Here is a 15,861-nt window from a genome sequence, read left to right as displayed (position 1 = left end):
ACAGTGGAAGGCTTCAAAAGATATGGCTAGTTGTCTCAAATCTTGCCTTTATAATTACGTAACAGGCAAATCAGATGTTTTGGGGTGTGGGGGCTGTGTCCTGACTGCCTAGCTTTCTGCAAAGGACAGAGTCTGCAATGCAACTTCCTTTAATTCCACACCAAAACTGAGGCCCAGATCAATGTGAAGAAACACAGTAAAGACAATGTTTGTGTATTCCGGTTCAGCTTTTTCAGGTTAATGTGTAGTTCAGTGACTGCTGGGCTGAAATATTTTGTTTTCCAGGGACTTCTCCATCTACTGCAAACATACTTCATAGTTGGTTTTTTTTTCCTCTTCCACAGCCAATATGACCTCTGCTATTTAAGGCCCTCTAAATCTTTCTCAAGCCAACAGCTTCTCTCAATAGGTTGCCAATCTTTAACATTTCCCAACAATGTTTAGACTCAACAATCTTTTTTTTATTACCCCTTGAGAGTTACTGCAGTGAGAGTTTAAGGAATGTAAGAAAATGAGACAGAGCATACAGCAGCCAAAATGACAGATGAATGACATTTGGGAAGGACTGACAGTTAGGTGGAGATGTATGTAAGCATCCACGCTCCCGCTCGCTGAACTCAGGCAGCACAAGGGGCTTGGCAGTGCTGGACAGACAGGCTGCCTCGGCTGTGCCCACCAGCTGTGGGAATGCAGCACTCGCTCAACAGGATAGCAAAACTTCTGCAAGATGATATAAATCTCCAGAAAGCTATGACACTCATCCTTGGAGAAAAGGTAAGAGTTAGTACAAGTGGTGTTTTGCTCTGAGCAAGAATTTCTGCATAGATGTGCTACTTCAGAGCAACAGCCTGTGCTGTTAGACCCCTTCCCAGCAGTTTGCACAGGGCTTTACAGAGTTAAACATGAAGCATTCCTCCTCCTTGAGATGCTTGCAGCCCAAAGCACACAGATAGCACAGAGAAATTAAAAACAGAACTAGGGGAAAGGAGGAGTGTGAGATAAGGAATCATTTTATATCATTGGCTAAGCATCAGCATTGTGCTATCAGTACAGCAGGAGGGGAGAAGGAACAGGGCACTCAGGAATAAGGACCAACTGATGAATGCAGGAAAATGGTTTCCAAGGCAGTGAAGGTGCAAGCAAGGAGACAGTACACAGGAAGAACGTGGCTGAAAGAACAACCTGAAAGGGCTTACAGAAAACTCACAACGGCAGTAAAACACTCTGTATTGTACAGAAGAGACAGAGATTGTTGGGGGAGGGCACGTGGCAGATGCAGAGATCAGTGAGGACAGGCCAGTGCCACATTACTGTTGCATATGTGAAACCAATCCTTGTGGCAGCAAAGAATAAATCTGTCTTGCAGAAAGATGGCATGCATGGGCAATAAACATTGCTGATGGTTCCTCTAGTCTTGGGACAGCATATCCTGAAGGACCTCACTTCCTGCAAGAAATGGCAGTAAGATTTGCAAGCTGCTATTAAGGTTCTGTCAAATTAATGAGTCTTAAGGGTATGTAGTTCTTCTCGTGAATACAATAAACTGCTGCTATACTGATATAAACTCTTTCCAGTTCAAATATTGATAGAAGACTTGTGATCTACACTGGCATTACAATTTATGTCCAGTCTGGAGACATCTCTTGTTTTATAGACATAAGGCTAACAGGTTGGTTAGAGGTCAAAAATGAAGAAACAATTTTCATCATTCTTGATTATCTTTGAGAGATCCTGAAGCAGATGGAAGCTGCTCAGCCATTCAGCCAGTGTTACATATTTCACTCTGACAAGGCTCTGGCATCCTAAGCAGAGGGAAACCTGAGCAAGAGTATTTCCTCCCATTTAAACCTACTTTATTACTAAATCTTTCAGTCATCAGCAGGGCATTTCTTCAGTGAAATGTTTTGGGATTTTTTCCTAAGCAAAATACAAAGTTTAAGGTACCTCCTTTTCTCATACTTGATGAGAGTCTTGTGATATGTTCTGGTTTTAATTAATAAGGCTGCCGGATGCTGTGGATCACTGACTGTAAGATAAAACTAATCCTCTTCAGCCAAGCACTGCTAGTACATAGCCCCATATATCCCCAGGTATTTGCTAGTGGAATGAAAGCCGGTTACAGCTATCTGGCTCAGAATTAACTGACAGCATCAGCACAGATGCAATTCATGACAAGCTCCATCTCTCAAGTCAATAATAACTGTTTACTAGATTGCCTGGTTTGCAAGGTAGCCCACCCCAAGCTACCTCCTCATGTCACAACAGGCATTTAAATAATAAATGGTAGCTCTGTTTTTATTCAGTGAGGCACAGTGGAGGCTTTGCTAAATTTAACCATCCAATTAACCTAGCAACATTCATGATTTGAGAGTTTTCAGAGTTCACTACTTTCAAGAAGGAAAGCTCAGTTACACCAATTAACATCCTTTCTCTAAACTGCACAAGCAGCTACTTCCCAGGTCCTTCTGTGGTTTGAGAGGCAATGAGAAGAACCGGGAGTCTAGCACCGACTTTGTAAGCTTCTCAGATGAAGACAACATTCTTCCAGGTAATGCCAACCCCCTGGCTTGCTCTGGGCTCACATAAAATTAGACATACTCTACTGCTTCACCAGCGGTGAGAAACTGTTGCTGGCAAAAAATAAAACAAAACCAGTTTCAAAGACAAGTTAATTTTGTGTAACATTAACTATGATGTCCTAGCCCAAACCTTTTCATTAGCTGCAGCACACAAAACAGTCACCATTTCTTTTTAACCTTAGGCTAATCTAAAACACACATATCTCCTGCTGGCATGACTGCACACATTTATTCTGCAAGCTCAGTGCAAGATACAGTATGCAGAGAGATGGGCAATGGAAATTCTTCAGGTCACTTCAACCTAACATAAATACACGTCCACAGTATCTGAGCAGCAATCACAGTGAATCCTGTTACATCCAGCTGGCTTTTCCTCTCTATCACACACAAAGCTGTCTTTATAGAAAGAGCTAGCTTGTAGCATCTCTCTCTCGGTTTATGCAGATCACACTGCAGAGCACAAGAGTGCCCTGAATATTAAGCTACTGCATCTAACTTTTAAAAAAATAAATACATAAACTGAAGAGGAAAAACAGTGGAGACTTGGTAGATGCTGTCTGGCTATTTTATTCCAAACCCCTGGTGTATCCTCATATGGCCCCTGCAAGTAGGACAAGAAAAAGGCACCCGCCCTGAAGCAGTGGGGTCTGCGCAGCCACTTCCCAGCCAAGGCAGCTGCTACAAATTCAGAGCTTTTGCACTTCAATTAACTGCCCCCAAGAACAAAAATACAAAGGATATCGGACCCTCAAGGCAGCACAGGGAATACAACTTTCCCAAATCCTGCTCTAAAATTCTGGGAATTTGTAATGGGTTTTAAAACACTCATCCCCGGATTTCACAAGGATAGATTCTTTTCCTGGACCTCTTCAGTTTAATCTCCTTAAACCTGGAAGTTAAATCTTCATCTAGAGTGAAAATATTTTACTGTAATCTAGTTAGGAATATTTACACAATTTGCCCCAAATTCTCTCATTACAGCTGCCATTCTCAATTATTCACAGGTAGTGGTACATGCAGTTTCCGTGGAAACCTGCGGCTCATGACCAACTGATGCACAGCCACTTGCGGGCAACGGGCATTCGAGCAGAACTGGTCGGCTGCGTAATTATGCTGATATTTGACCATCTCAAACCTACAGGTAGCAAAGGACTAGTTTACATTTCAGTGTCTAAATTTCAAATGTCTTAACTACTCCAGAAAGCAATCCAGACCTTGTATCGCCCAAAGCACAATAAACTTGATGAGAAGGCTGTAACTTTTACAACACATCGCATTTTCAATATTTCACTATGATTTTCTGTATTTACCACTGAAAGTAAATGTCAGATTACACCACCATAAAGCTGGTCATAAGTGATTCACTCCATTACACTTCAGGACCTTCCTTACTTTTAACTAGCGAATCTGTGGCAGTAATGTGCCTGAGAATGTGCTGCCTTTTTTTTTTTCCCCTTTCCTTCCAGTAGTAGTTGCATTATTTTATTAAAAAAGTGAATATTCACATGATAAAACTCCTTGTGCCTCTAAGCTTCTTTCAGCATTTAACATTCTAGATGTTGTGAAGCCTCAAAAGCAGGTATCTTAGAAAGATTTCAGAAGCTCCTTGGAAAAGCTCTTTGGGTTATATTAATGCTCAACAGAGTAAGAGTATATCTTTGCCAGGCAGAGCTGTGAAAACATGTAATATTAAACTGCTGAAGCCTGGCCATAGAGTGAGGGTTGCCCAGCTATCACCCCACGCTCTCTAAGACAACACACTGCACTATTTTTCTATTTGAAAGATTCACGATTCTTCCTGATATATGACATTCTACCGAGGTGCTGACTCTCTCCAGGCACCAGCAATGCTTCATCACCCATACATCATACTTTCACATAAGCTCCTTCACATTTTTTCCCATGCAGTGCCCCAGGCTAAGGCAGAGGCTCTCCCATAGCACATTCAGCAAGACACAGGCCTCTAAATCCTCCTTTTCCAGTTTGATCTCCTCAGGAGTCAAGCAACGATTATGCTGTAACCAGTGATAGTCCTGGCAATCATTTTGTCTCTGCGTTATCTCGTGGCATGCTGTTTCATGGGGTCTTCTACAAGGCTCCGCCATCAGAGCCTTCATTACTCTAATGATGCAGTCAACAATGGCCCACAAGGTTGCTGAGTCCTCCCTGCAAGCTGAACTTTCCTCTTCAGCTGCCATCCAGGAAACCAGCTCAAGTTTCACCACAAGTAAGACACTGCAAGACTCACATTTTTTTATCCAGGACTTTTTCACTGAACATACTCCCAGGATCAGAGCGGCGGATTATGTTCCTGGTGTAAAAAAACCTACTGAGTTAATCCTATGTGAAGAAGAGCCACCTCAGGTACAGTTACAGAAGTAGCACCACTCAATCATATCTAGATTCTAGAGCAAGCAGCACTGCTCTGGCTGGTGGAAATACTCAGTACTAAGAAACGAAGCTCTAACTGAAGTCAACAGATTACAAACGTTTGTTGCACCTGCTTTGTTCAGAATTTAGATTTCGCCAAATGCAATTTCCAAACTATTTGGTTTGGAAAATTCTCAGAGCTCATAGAGGGAACCCTCTACACATTACTTACTAAAGTCAGACAGATGAGGCATTTGCAAAATATCTTTATGGAAATCAACAAAACCAGCAAGTGGAATGCCCACCCTGTACTGCTGCACAGAGCAGCTGACATGACAACATACAGACAAACATGTCCTGAAAAATAACAATACACTCCCCTTCCCTGAAAAGCATCAGCAGATCACAGGTAGACTTCTTTTATAAAAATACTGTGGTATATTAATAACCAAAAGGCTGCTATTAATTCTATTGTTGAAGTCGAAGGTTATCATCCAAGACAGCTGACCAGTGGACTGAAGATAAGCACCATCCACCTAGGGAGCTGTATTTCAATTTTAAACAAACTTCAGACTTCTGCATATTTACCCTCTTAACTGGTACTCAGTGGAAAGGCAGTAGCATTTCAGTGAGAAACAACGTTCACTTCCCCTTCCTGCCTGCGACTGAAAAACAGCCTGGGAGGCACGCTGGCGACGGGGAGAAGCACCAACAAAACTTCCTATGGTTTAGCCATGACTCTACTGAAACTTAGTATTTAACTACAAAGCATCACCTCTGAAGTTCACAGTCTTTAATGAGTATCTGTCAAGAGTGTCTAGAAGACAGAATGGCCTACTACAAGAAATGCCAAAATAACTTTAAAAATGCTGAAAGGGTCACACCAACAGTAGCGCTACCGAGTTACTGCTAATGGCATAACTATGGAGTCTGGGTAATTTCTGCTGGTGCATCTTGTGCCTGCACCACTCTACCTGCTCTTCTATAGTAGCTGTAAATTAGCAATTAATGTCACAAGGAGAGCAAGTTCATACTTTGTGATTTGGCAGTGAGGTCCAGTTTCCATGAAATCCAACACTTGATGTCTCAATAAACTGAGAAGTGCATGAAGTAATGAATCACTAGGTTATATTCAGATTCTGCAGATTCATTTTTCAGCCACAGAAAAACAACGCTTGCCAGGCTTAGAATAGCAGCACTGATCTAAAGGACAACAGTACTGCAATTTTTTAAAAAAATGTATACCATAAAAGAACAGGTTAAGTGATAAGAGAAGGCATTTCAATTCTGTGCTTCAGTGAGTATCAGTGACACAGCTGTTAGGAAGGTGGAGAAGATGAGCTGTCAAGTTTTGTGACTTTACTTACATTTCAGACAGTTCTGTTAAACACACCTTTTTTTTTTGTGGACACCTTTTATGTATTTGCCATCGGTCAGATGAAGGGACCATATGGCAGCACAGGACAAGACGAGACACCTCTGAGATCTCTTGCCTTTCTGTATACAAAAGAACAAGAAAAGATCAAAAGGATCAACTCTGTCTGGCCCAGCTCCACTCACTTCTCAATTTACTCCAGCACTGCTTATGACTTGCATAACTGACAAAAAACATCTCACTTGTATTAGGACTAAATGTTGTAAGAAAAAATGGAAAGTTGGCTTTAATTAAGTCTTGATGGGGTACTGTCACTTACTGTCCTTCATTTGCATTAAGGAGCACAAAATCTACAGCTGGGGAGCTTGAATATTAGGACACATTCATTGATCCAGGGCTGAATTTTAGCGAGGTGCCATTGTAGGAAATGTAGAATTGCCTTGGTGCACAACAGCTTTTGAGATTTCCCTTTGCTGGGCAAAAGCCCTGAGTCACGTCTGGAGATGAGGGACGTCCATGTTTCTGCTGCCAAAATCGATGTAAGGAAGACCTGGGTGCAGCCTTCCACAGTTGCACAGAAAAGCCCTAGAGCTTTTTCCCCTCATCACAGCTACTGAGGCAAGTTGCAAAGCACATCCCACTGCAGGCCTGCTTCACAAACACCAAAGACCTTAGAAGGATTATAAATAACAAAGACAGGCTACTGCTACAAACTGCACAGAATTAAAGAGGCAACACCCAACAGATTATATCTGAATACAAAAGAGTACAAAGTAATCTGAAGACAAGGAATTTAAAAAAAAAACCAAACAAACAACCCCTTCTGAGTCACTGAGGCCAGTTCCCTCCTAGTGCACATCACAAAACCCCTCTTGAAGTTTCATCTTTTATCTATTCTGACCCTGTGCGCTGACTCACCTGGACAGAAGTTCTAGAGTTTTCCGGATGTGTCCTCAGGAAAGTTGCCACAGGAACAAGTAAAAACATATGTTTAACCTGCAAGATCGAGACAGTCCTGGAAAACAGCAACTCAAAGGGCTCACAATGCAATACTGTGACAGAGAAGGTAAAGCAGCTCCAAGGTGCTGCCCAGCCCTGTTTCTACTGGATGATGATGTATGATTTTGCTGTTGCAAAGAACATGTTAGATCACAACTAAACAGACCAGCACTTTTCAGTATGGAAGACACAAAGATGGGTGCAATAAAGAGCTATTAAATCCAGAGTCCCGTTAATAATAAGCCACTGTCCCTTCTAACACAAAGACTACAGGGTCATCAAATGATATTAGCAATTAACAGGTGTTTTTTCACAGATCACATAGTTAAGCTGGAAAGCGTCTTGCTATGGGATATTATACACACTATTTCAAAGAATAACTAGATTCTTCTTTCATTAGTTTGACTAAAACCACTATTGCTAGCTCAAAAATGCCAGAGCTACATATCAGTAGAGGCCAGAAGAGCATGTATTTGGAGGAATCGTCACTATAAGCATGCTCTGTCCTTACACACTTCCCTGGGATCGAGCACTGGCTCCTGGAAAAGACAGTGTGATAGACTGACCTTCAGTTTGAATCAAATCACTGCAGCTGTTTCTTCAGGCAGTAAAATACAGTGTGAATTGCAATGCACGCATTTCCAGAAGAGCACGAAAATAGTACGGAGAATTTCAAGATGAGCTACAAAAGCAAGCCAGGAACTAGAAAACAGGCAATACAACAGGGCCTTACAAGCCCAAACTGTTCAGTCTGTTGAAAAGAATTTACAAAAGCTTATGTGGAAAAAGGAATCTCAAGAGAGACAGGTCAGAAAAGAGGGTTCACAGTCTCAGAAAGAGCTAAATGGCTTGGGTTAAAGTTAAGTTTATACAGTTTCAACCATGGAATTAAACAGTAATTATTGGAATAAACTGACCAGTTAGTGCTGGACTCACAGCTGCTTTGCACTTTTTTGATGATATAGTATATAATTTCTTAAAGACATCCTTTAGTCTAGCTTTCAGAAATGTCTGTATGTCTGAAACAAAGAAGATGCAAGTGAGAGATTCTAGACATGGACCTTCTTACCACAGCGCCTACGATCAAATTGGAAATAGATACAGAGCAAGGTATGTTGGCTGGTATGTGCTTGAACAGAGGCAGTCTCTTCTCCCCAGGTACTCCCTGAAAGGCCTGAAGCAAGAGGGGTCTTATGGGTTTGTCTGCACTAGAAGATGGTATTAGAGACAGAACGTAATCACAAGGAAATAAATTAACTACACAACATGGGCATAAACCACAATACTATGATTTAATAGTGGGCACGGCTTCCCCCATCCATGCAAAGCTGTGCTCCATCAGACAGACAACTCAGATTTCTGCTTTGAAGTCTCTAATAAGGACCAGCCTGAATAGTGGTTTGAATTAGGGGAAGAGGATAGAGGTAGGTTTAACAATTAAGTTGTTTTACAGTGTTGTCACATATCGTTGAATTGCTTGTGCCAATCAGCCTGTAATTCAATACCCTAAAAGTTTTTGAGGTCTTCTGGGATCTGTTGGGCTGAGAAGCTTGAGATAAACTGAGTTGTTAGTGTTAAGCTAGGAACCAAGTCAACGATACCTCAGTCAAATATCAAAAATTAAAATTCAGAATTCTGAGCAAGTCAGGAAATCAGCAAATCCTTCTTTTGAGCCTGACATTCCTCGTAACTCAGTGCATGGAAGAACCTCATCTTCTGTAAGCAAACACCAGGAGAAAGCACATGATACTGAAAAAGGTGGCAGCCTGCAGAAAGAGACAGACATCACAACTTGTATTCTGCAAGGTCAAGGAAAATAAAATCCAGATATCTGAAATAGGGGTAAAAGTAACAAAAAACTACAAGGAGAACCAAAAGACTTTTCCTCTGCCAACCACAACAAATGGCTCAGTAATACAGAATGTCAGTTGGCACTTGAAGCACAGTGGATGGCCAGGCAGAAAGTGCATTTTTAAATCATTAACACATTGGGAACACACAGATGTGCAGTACAGCTACATCTGTGCATTGTAATTTCTACAGTAGTCACAACTTAATGAATCATCAATTGTGACAAGATCAATGAACCGAACTGAACAACAAACTAAAGCTAGTAAATTCATGCCTGGGGCAAGAGCTGAGGGTTTATTTTATTATTTTTTTTAGCACTTCTATCATTTTTAGTGTCTAATTAGTAAAAACATGAGTCCTCCAGAACCTTATTTCTCCCTCCCACCCTTTTGAAAGTCCTACTGCAAAAGATAAAGATTTTATTCATGTTTGCTGAATTCAAGTCTAGATACTGCTCATCTGACTAAATTTCTTCCTCAGGACTTGAAGCACATGGCAGGCAGAAGTTACGTTAGGACGTGTGCTACATGCCAATCAGGTGGACTCTGATTAAGCCTACCACCTCTAGGCAAAACAACTGCTATTTTTTTCCATGAGGCCACATTATTCCTGTAGGCAAAGCCTCAGCTAAGGTTCTCTGCAATGTTACTTTTTGAAGGGACAAATTTCATATCCAAATTGAGCAACCAAATCATTTATTTGTAAAGAACACACACTGAGTTTCCCCCCGGCCTCAAACCATTCAGCAACTTCAGTGCTGGGTTTGCTGATGGCATATCTTCGTGCATAATCTAGCTAGGTTTCACATCAGTGATATTCTTACAGAAAAGAAAGCTGCTCCAATTAACCTCCTGGCAGGAGGCAGGAGACAACACCCAATCTTCTTACTGAGAATGGTCCATGCAAGCAAGGGCACTCCCGGCTGACCTCTTCACTCTTCTTCCAGGTGAACCATTTTGATCTCTGTCATCTCTAGGCTTTCTGTGGATTGGCACTTGTCAGGGGTTAAGCTGGGCTCATCTCCCTTCCAGACAGGCTCCAAGGGACAGCAAGCTCTCTGCATTGCCTGGCTTGTTTGTTGCAGGTTAGGCATGGAGCTCCATCTGGAAGGAACTTCCTCAAACTGTAGCACTGCTGGCATGCACTACTCTTCCCTGCTGGGACTCAAAGTGAAGGAGTTGCAGGCTCATGTTAAAAGGCTGATTCTGTTCTTCCTCATGACCTTGTTTGTCTGCCCTTCTTTATACCAGATATCCTGTCATGTTGGACTATGCATTCCCTAATTCATTACCTTCCCCTGCAACAGCTTTTGTTAATACCACCCTGTGTGCAGTTCATGCATTTTTCATCAACATGTTGATGATTTCTGTTCTCTCTCCAAGGACTTTCTCCTCATTGGGACCAATTGTGGCATTGTCTAAATCAAAGAGATATAGAGAAATATATTCCAGTACTGCCTTATTTGTAAACAAAGCACCATTTTGGAGCTGTAGTACCAAAAAGCCAGACTTGGGGATTTTAAGTTCTCCAACAGGTTAATGTTTCCAGCGTCTTTTCAGTGGTCTCAAAGTAGCTAAAAGGTCATAAAGCCAGTTCTGTTGCAGTTCATAGTGCTTTGTGCAGCTAGTTTTATTTAAGCATTCTGCATCCTGTGCTGGCAGGCACTCATATCACAGGGAAATCCCCCCAGCCCCAGCTTGGAACAGCAACACAGCAGTGAACATTCGTACATTACAGCTGCATAAAGTTACAGCTCTGATTGCTATTTAGACTTCTCCACTCAACTCACACCCCAAGAACTTGGAAAGATTTCATCCAGGCTGGACCCTTGTGATAAAAGGATTGAAGGAACAGAGCAAAGGATTAGCACGACAGATGAATACATTGCAGTGTTCTCCCATGGCATCATCCAACCTGCCTCATCAAGGGGCCAGATGATCTTGAACAGACAGATCTTATTATACCTCATACCCGCTGGTTTTTCCTTAGGATAAAGGATTTGAAAGAGCTATTCTGGAGTTCTGGGCAGAAAGAACGTGAGCAGGTGAGAGTGCCAGAAAGAGTCACTACTTCATTATCCAACTGAAATATCCACAAGAATAAACGGCTGTTAGAAAACTCTATGGGGAAGGTGTTGTTTTAGTACTAACAAGATTAATACTTTATTTATAAAGATTCTCTGGGCTTCTAAGACAGCAAGTGGACTGCACGTATTTTAGACTGCCTTTATGACAAACATATTTTAGTCACTAACAGCTCAAATAACAAATTAACAATGAGTGGTCACAATAATTACTTCCTTGCATTCAAAATTAGGGTGAATTATTCTTTTTGCTCATTATCTGGGCACTGCATTTTAATAAGCATCACATAGAGCCTTCCTGACACCAGACTGTATAAGAACAATACAAGATCAACAAGACACCCGTAAGGACAACTAGATGTGGGACTCGTGAATAAGCGTGACGCACAGAAACCAGCTGTCAGAATTCTCAGTGTTCCAGGTCTGTAATGCAAAGCCAGCTTTGTTCTGTACTGCCAACACCTCAGACCAAGGCCAAAAGGTGGTCCATCAGCAGCAATTATGTGATTTTCCTTTTTCTGCAGGAGGGGAAGTTGAAGTACTTGCAAAATGTTCTCTTCCACAGGTATAGTAAGTGACACATGAAGTGCACTATTCTCTACATGGACATCCTCTCTTCTGAACAGCTGTTGTTGCTACAGATTTATTAGCATGCATTGATATTCCAGTTTCCCATTTTTCTGGCTTTAATTTTAAAACAGTGATTTCTCCAAGAATGATTTAATTTGGGCTGTGATTATTTTTTTTTTGTAAGAGGAAGAAGACAAGGCACAGAACATAAGCCCAGGATGACTGTACAGAAACCTTCTTGCATGCAGAGATTTATGCTTTTGTAGTTATAAGCACTGCATTCCCTACAGTCATGGTTATCACATTCTGTTCCCTCCATGCTCCATTTTCCATTTAAGAACTTTCTCTTCAGTTCTATTAAGTGAATATATTCTCCCACTCCTGCAAAAGAAGCTGTAGAAGATCACTGTGGTGCTGTGTCTTCCTAAGTGCCTGTGTAAGTCATGGCATACCAGTAAATGACAACAGGTCACTAAGCTTTGAGCAAAGAATCTTTCAGTTATGAGCAGACAGAGAAGATAGTTTCGACGAAGTACTCAAGGACTCAGAAAGGCTTTTCAGGACATCTTGCTTTTGCCCTTCCCTTTTTCCTTGGAACCAAAGCAGATAATCCGTGTGGCATTGTCAAGCAGTGTTTCCCATTAATTTCCAATAGTTCAAACAATGAGCTACCAACTCTTTCAGAAGGCTATTCCACAACCTAACAGACTTCAAAGGCTCTACAAATACATACCAGCAACTAACTTTATTAGTCAGCAGGAGATATCAGCAGGACTGACATACAAGCTACAGAGAGCACATCTGTCAATAACAGGTTGCTACAGACGCTCTCAGAATGAGGCATCTTGAAAGAGATCCAGCAATGAGAAAGGTCTTTTGAAACATCTAATGATAAAGATCTATTATTTTAGCTTCTGATGGTCACCACTAGATGTTAAATCTGACAAGAAATGTGATTTTTGATTCTGACAAGGTTTAGTTACAGTTACTCAAATTATCTAAAGGAACTAACTTCTTGTTTCCTTGTTCCAGATGAACTCAATACATTCTCATTAAAGTGCTTTTTACAATAAGACACTGATTAAGTTATAATTGTGGGTTTTCATGTCCTTTTTTTTTTTTTTTTCCTTCTCTGAAAGACATCTAGATCGATGTATACACAACTCATTAATTAATGTATTTTCTCTGGCTGCCAGTCCTCCAAACTAAATTTATTATCTGAGAGTCACCGGGTCCAGCCTCAGCCTTGTTATTACCAAATAAGCATTCTGAAATCCAAATCAGGGCTCACTGACACCTAATCAACTCCACTCTCTTGCTCACTATTTTTTTTTTATTAGTAGTGCAACAATGGTTTCTATCAACAAGTTCCTCAAGCACCAGTTTTGAAATGACTAGATGCATTAACCACCTCTGCACAAAAGGCAGGTATTAAATTGACGGTATTGTAGAGATGCTGTAAATAAAGAGGACAGTCAAAAAAATCAAGCAAGAGCTACCAGATCACCTTAAGTGACAGGGATAATAGGAACAAACATAGGAAATACTAACAATTCTCGCTATAAACCTGGCACACAGAGCCTGGAAACAAGAGGAGACAAATGCAGATGCATTAGAGAAACACAGGGAAGCTACACTAGCCTGTGACCAACTGAATGAAAAAAAGCAACTATGATCCTAGCATACATCTGCTGGTGTATCTCCAAAATCCATGGATCCATCAGTGCTTTTCAAAAAACTCCTGCAAGGCTCCTTGTGTGGACATGTTTAGTTGGGTGTGTAAAAAAAAAAGTATTTGAAATCAAACAGGATCAGGTGCAGAATAGGACCACTAAGACCAGGAGAATCAAAAAGAAGATTTGCAGATGTCTGTGAAATAACCTGAGGATTTTACTGTAACGAGAGGCTAACTTGGTCACTTTCTGGTACAGATTAGAACATCAGGTAGCACACATCTCAACCTGAACACCCATCCCAACGGATGCACTTACTTCAAGATTTACAATCTGTTACATTACACCTATGTCATTCTTGCCTTTTCTTCCTTCACAGTATCTAGTCTGAAAAGCTTATGGAACACACATCTCCTTGGCGGCCTTCACTATGTTGCTCCACTCTCCCACCCTTCTTAAACTTCTGCTCTTTTTAGCCTAGGCCTGAGCCAAGGTTTCCACCCTCATTCACTGCCTACCAACACCATCAGAATCCCAACCCCGTCTAAGTTTTCAGACACTGTTGCTGCCACGGGGGTCATGGCACATGGGAATGCCAGCTTTTCTGCAGTGACGCGAAAGGCAGCGCTGGTGGTTGCTGCCTCCCAGCTGGGACCGATGATCTGTTCCAACGGAGAGTCAAAACAGATTAGTTTAAACCACAGACGATTTAATCTAACCTGTCTGATTTCAAACTGGAACAGAGACACAGAAGCAGTCATCTGGCTATCCCCAGTCTCAGCTGGGAGATGGCAACCCACAGGGACACCTCCCCAGCAAGACAGGAACCTGCCTGTGTGAGCACATCTCTGCCAGGGAGTTAAATCATCCATTTGTGCCTCATTTACCTATTGGAATAGGCTGAACATTTTGATAGCAGAGTAGCAGTAGAACTGTCTGACATACTTTCCATGACAATCTCCCAGGAAGCTGTAAGATAGCACAGAGTGAGAAGCAACCTGTCTCTACACCCTGAGCCCAGGAAGAGAGAAAATAATGCCCAGGGCTCAATTATCAATTTTCATAACAGACAGCAGTTACCAGTAGGTTACCACAAGGCTCTGAATGAGCATCCACGTTCCTGAATACCTTCATGAGGGATTTGAGAAATAGAGCAAGTAGAAAGGAGACAACTGTTCCTAGCAACAAAAATTCTTAGCTGAATATAATTTCCAGTACCGAAGTCAGTGCTTATAAACTGCTGAATAAACTTGGAATAAATTGTGTGAGACAAGGAGCTCAGAGAAATCTTTTTACAGGATATAACTGCACACTTATTACTACAACTGCACGCTCACAACTTCAAGCTACCTAGTACTTGGCAATATGAACCCTGCATTAGAGCTTTTGTAGAATTCTGTAGAATACACTTCCTTCTTGTTTGTAAAGCTCACTTGTTTTTATCTGGGAAGTCCTTCCTGAATCACAGGTGCTGCTTCTGGGTGTTGCAATATCGTTGATGCCATTAACTTGCTGATAAGAACGTGACAACAACCCATCCTGTTACAGATGTAATCTCACAGGACCTCATTTGAGAGGCAATATGCAGAAACAGCTACTTGCTGTAAAAGGAAAATGTTCTCAAGATTAGGAGGTCAGTACCTTTTCAAACACAAGGTTTTATGGGAGTGCACAGCTCCAAAGGGTTCAGCTTGGCATTAATGATATGATATTTCATCTAAAACTTTTCAAAGGTTTTATTTCCTGCTTCATAAACTTGTGGAATGAACCTGGATGTTAACCTTAGTGCATGGCAGTCTTCTGATGGAACTTGCTATCACGGATACATTATATGGTTATGTGTCATTAGTTAATCATTTAAACAGAGATAAGAAATGGAAATTATGGCATTTGGGTGGGATACATTCTAAAGATCTGCTGACTCTCCTGTTTGGAGGGGAGACAAACAACACTTAAAACTTTTCTTCAGCTGAGAAAATTACTTCTTTGTCTCTCATTCACAGCCAAGGAAGTCTTTCTTGTTAGACATTATAAAAATAAAGTTTAAGGGTAAGACTAACATTCTTATTGACTCCAACCTTTAGAAGTAGATAAATAAAACTAAGACAACTAGGAGTTTCATGCCTGGATTGAGATGACAGGTGCTCTATAGATAGCAAAAATTAAGTATCTGAAACAGTTCTGCAGGTACTGCGACAGTCTAGGTATTGACAGCATGGGACATAATGGTGACACAAGTAAAACACTCTCTTTCCCCTTGAAATTTTAGGATTTTTCTAGACACTGTTCAGTACCTGAGAAATGACCAGAGGTCTTAGCAGGATAACAGAGCTCCTAAATTGACTTACCAGACCAACACTA

General features: G+C 41.3%; 1 protein-coding gene across 1 annotated transcript in view; it reads right to left on the bottom strand.

Annotated features, from left to right (window-relative positions):
- The window catches only part of PTPRF (protein tyrosine phosphatase receptor type F), a 292,186-nt gene that overhangs the window by 173,901 nt on the left and 102,424 nt on the right, over positions 1–15,861 (bottom strand). The window lies entirely within an intron of this gene.

The sequence above is a fragment of the Antrostomus carolinensis genome, unplaced genomic scaffold, assembly GCF_000700745.2.
Source record: "Antrostomus carolinensis isolate BGI_N321 unplaced genomic scaffold, ASM70074v2 scaffold13845, whole genome shotgun sequence".
Taxonomy (NCBI): Eukaryota; Metazoa; Chordata; class Aves; order Caprimulgiformes; family Caprimulgidae; genus Antrostomus; species Antrostomus carolinensis.
Note: the sequence above shows the minus strand (reverse complement) of the source record. Positions and strands in the feature narration are given on the sequence as shown.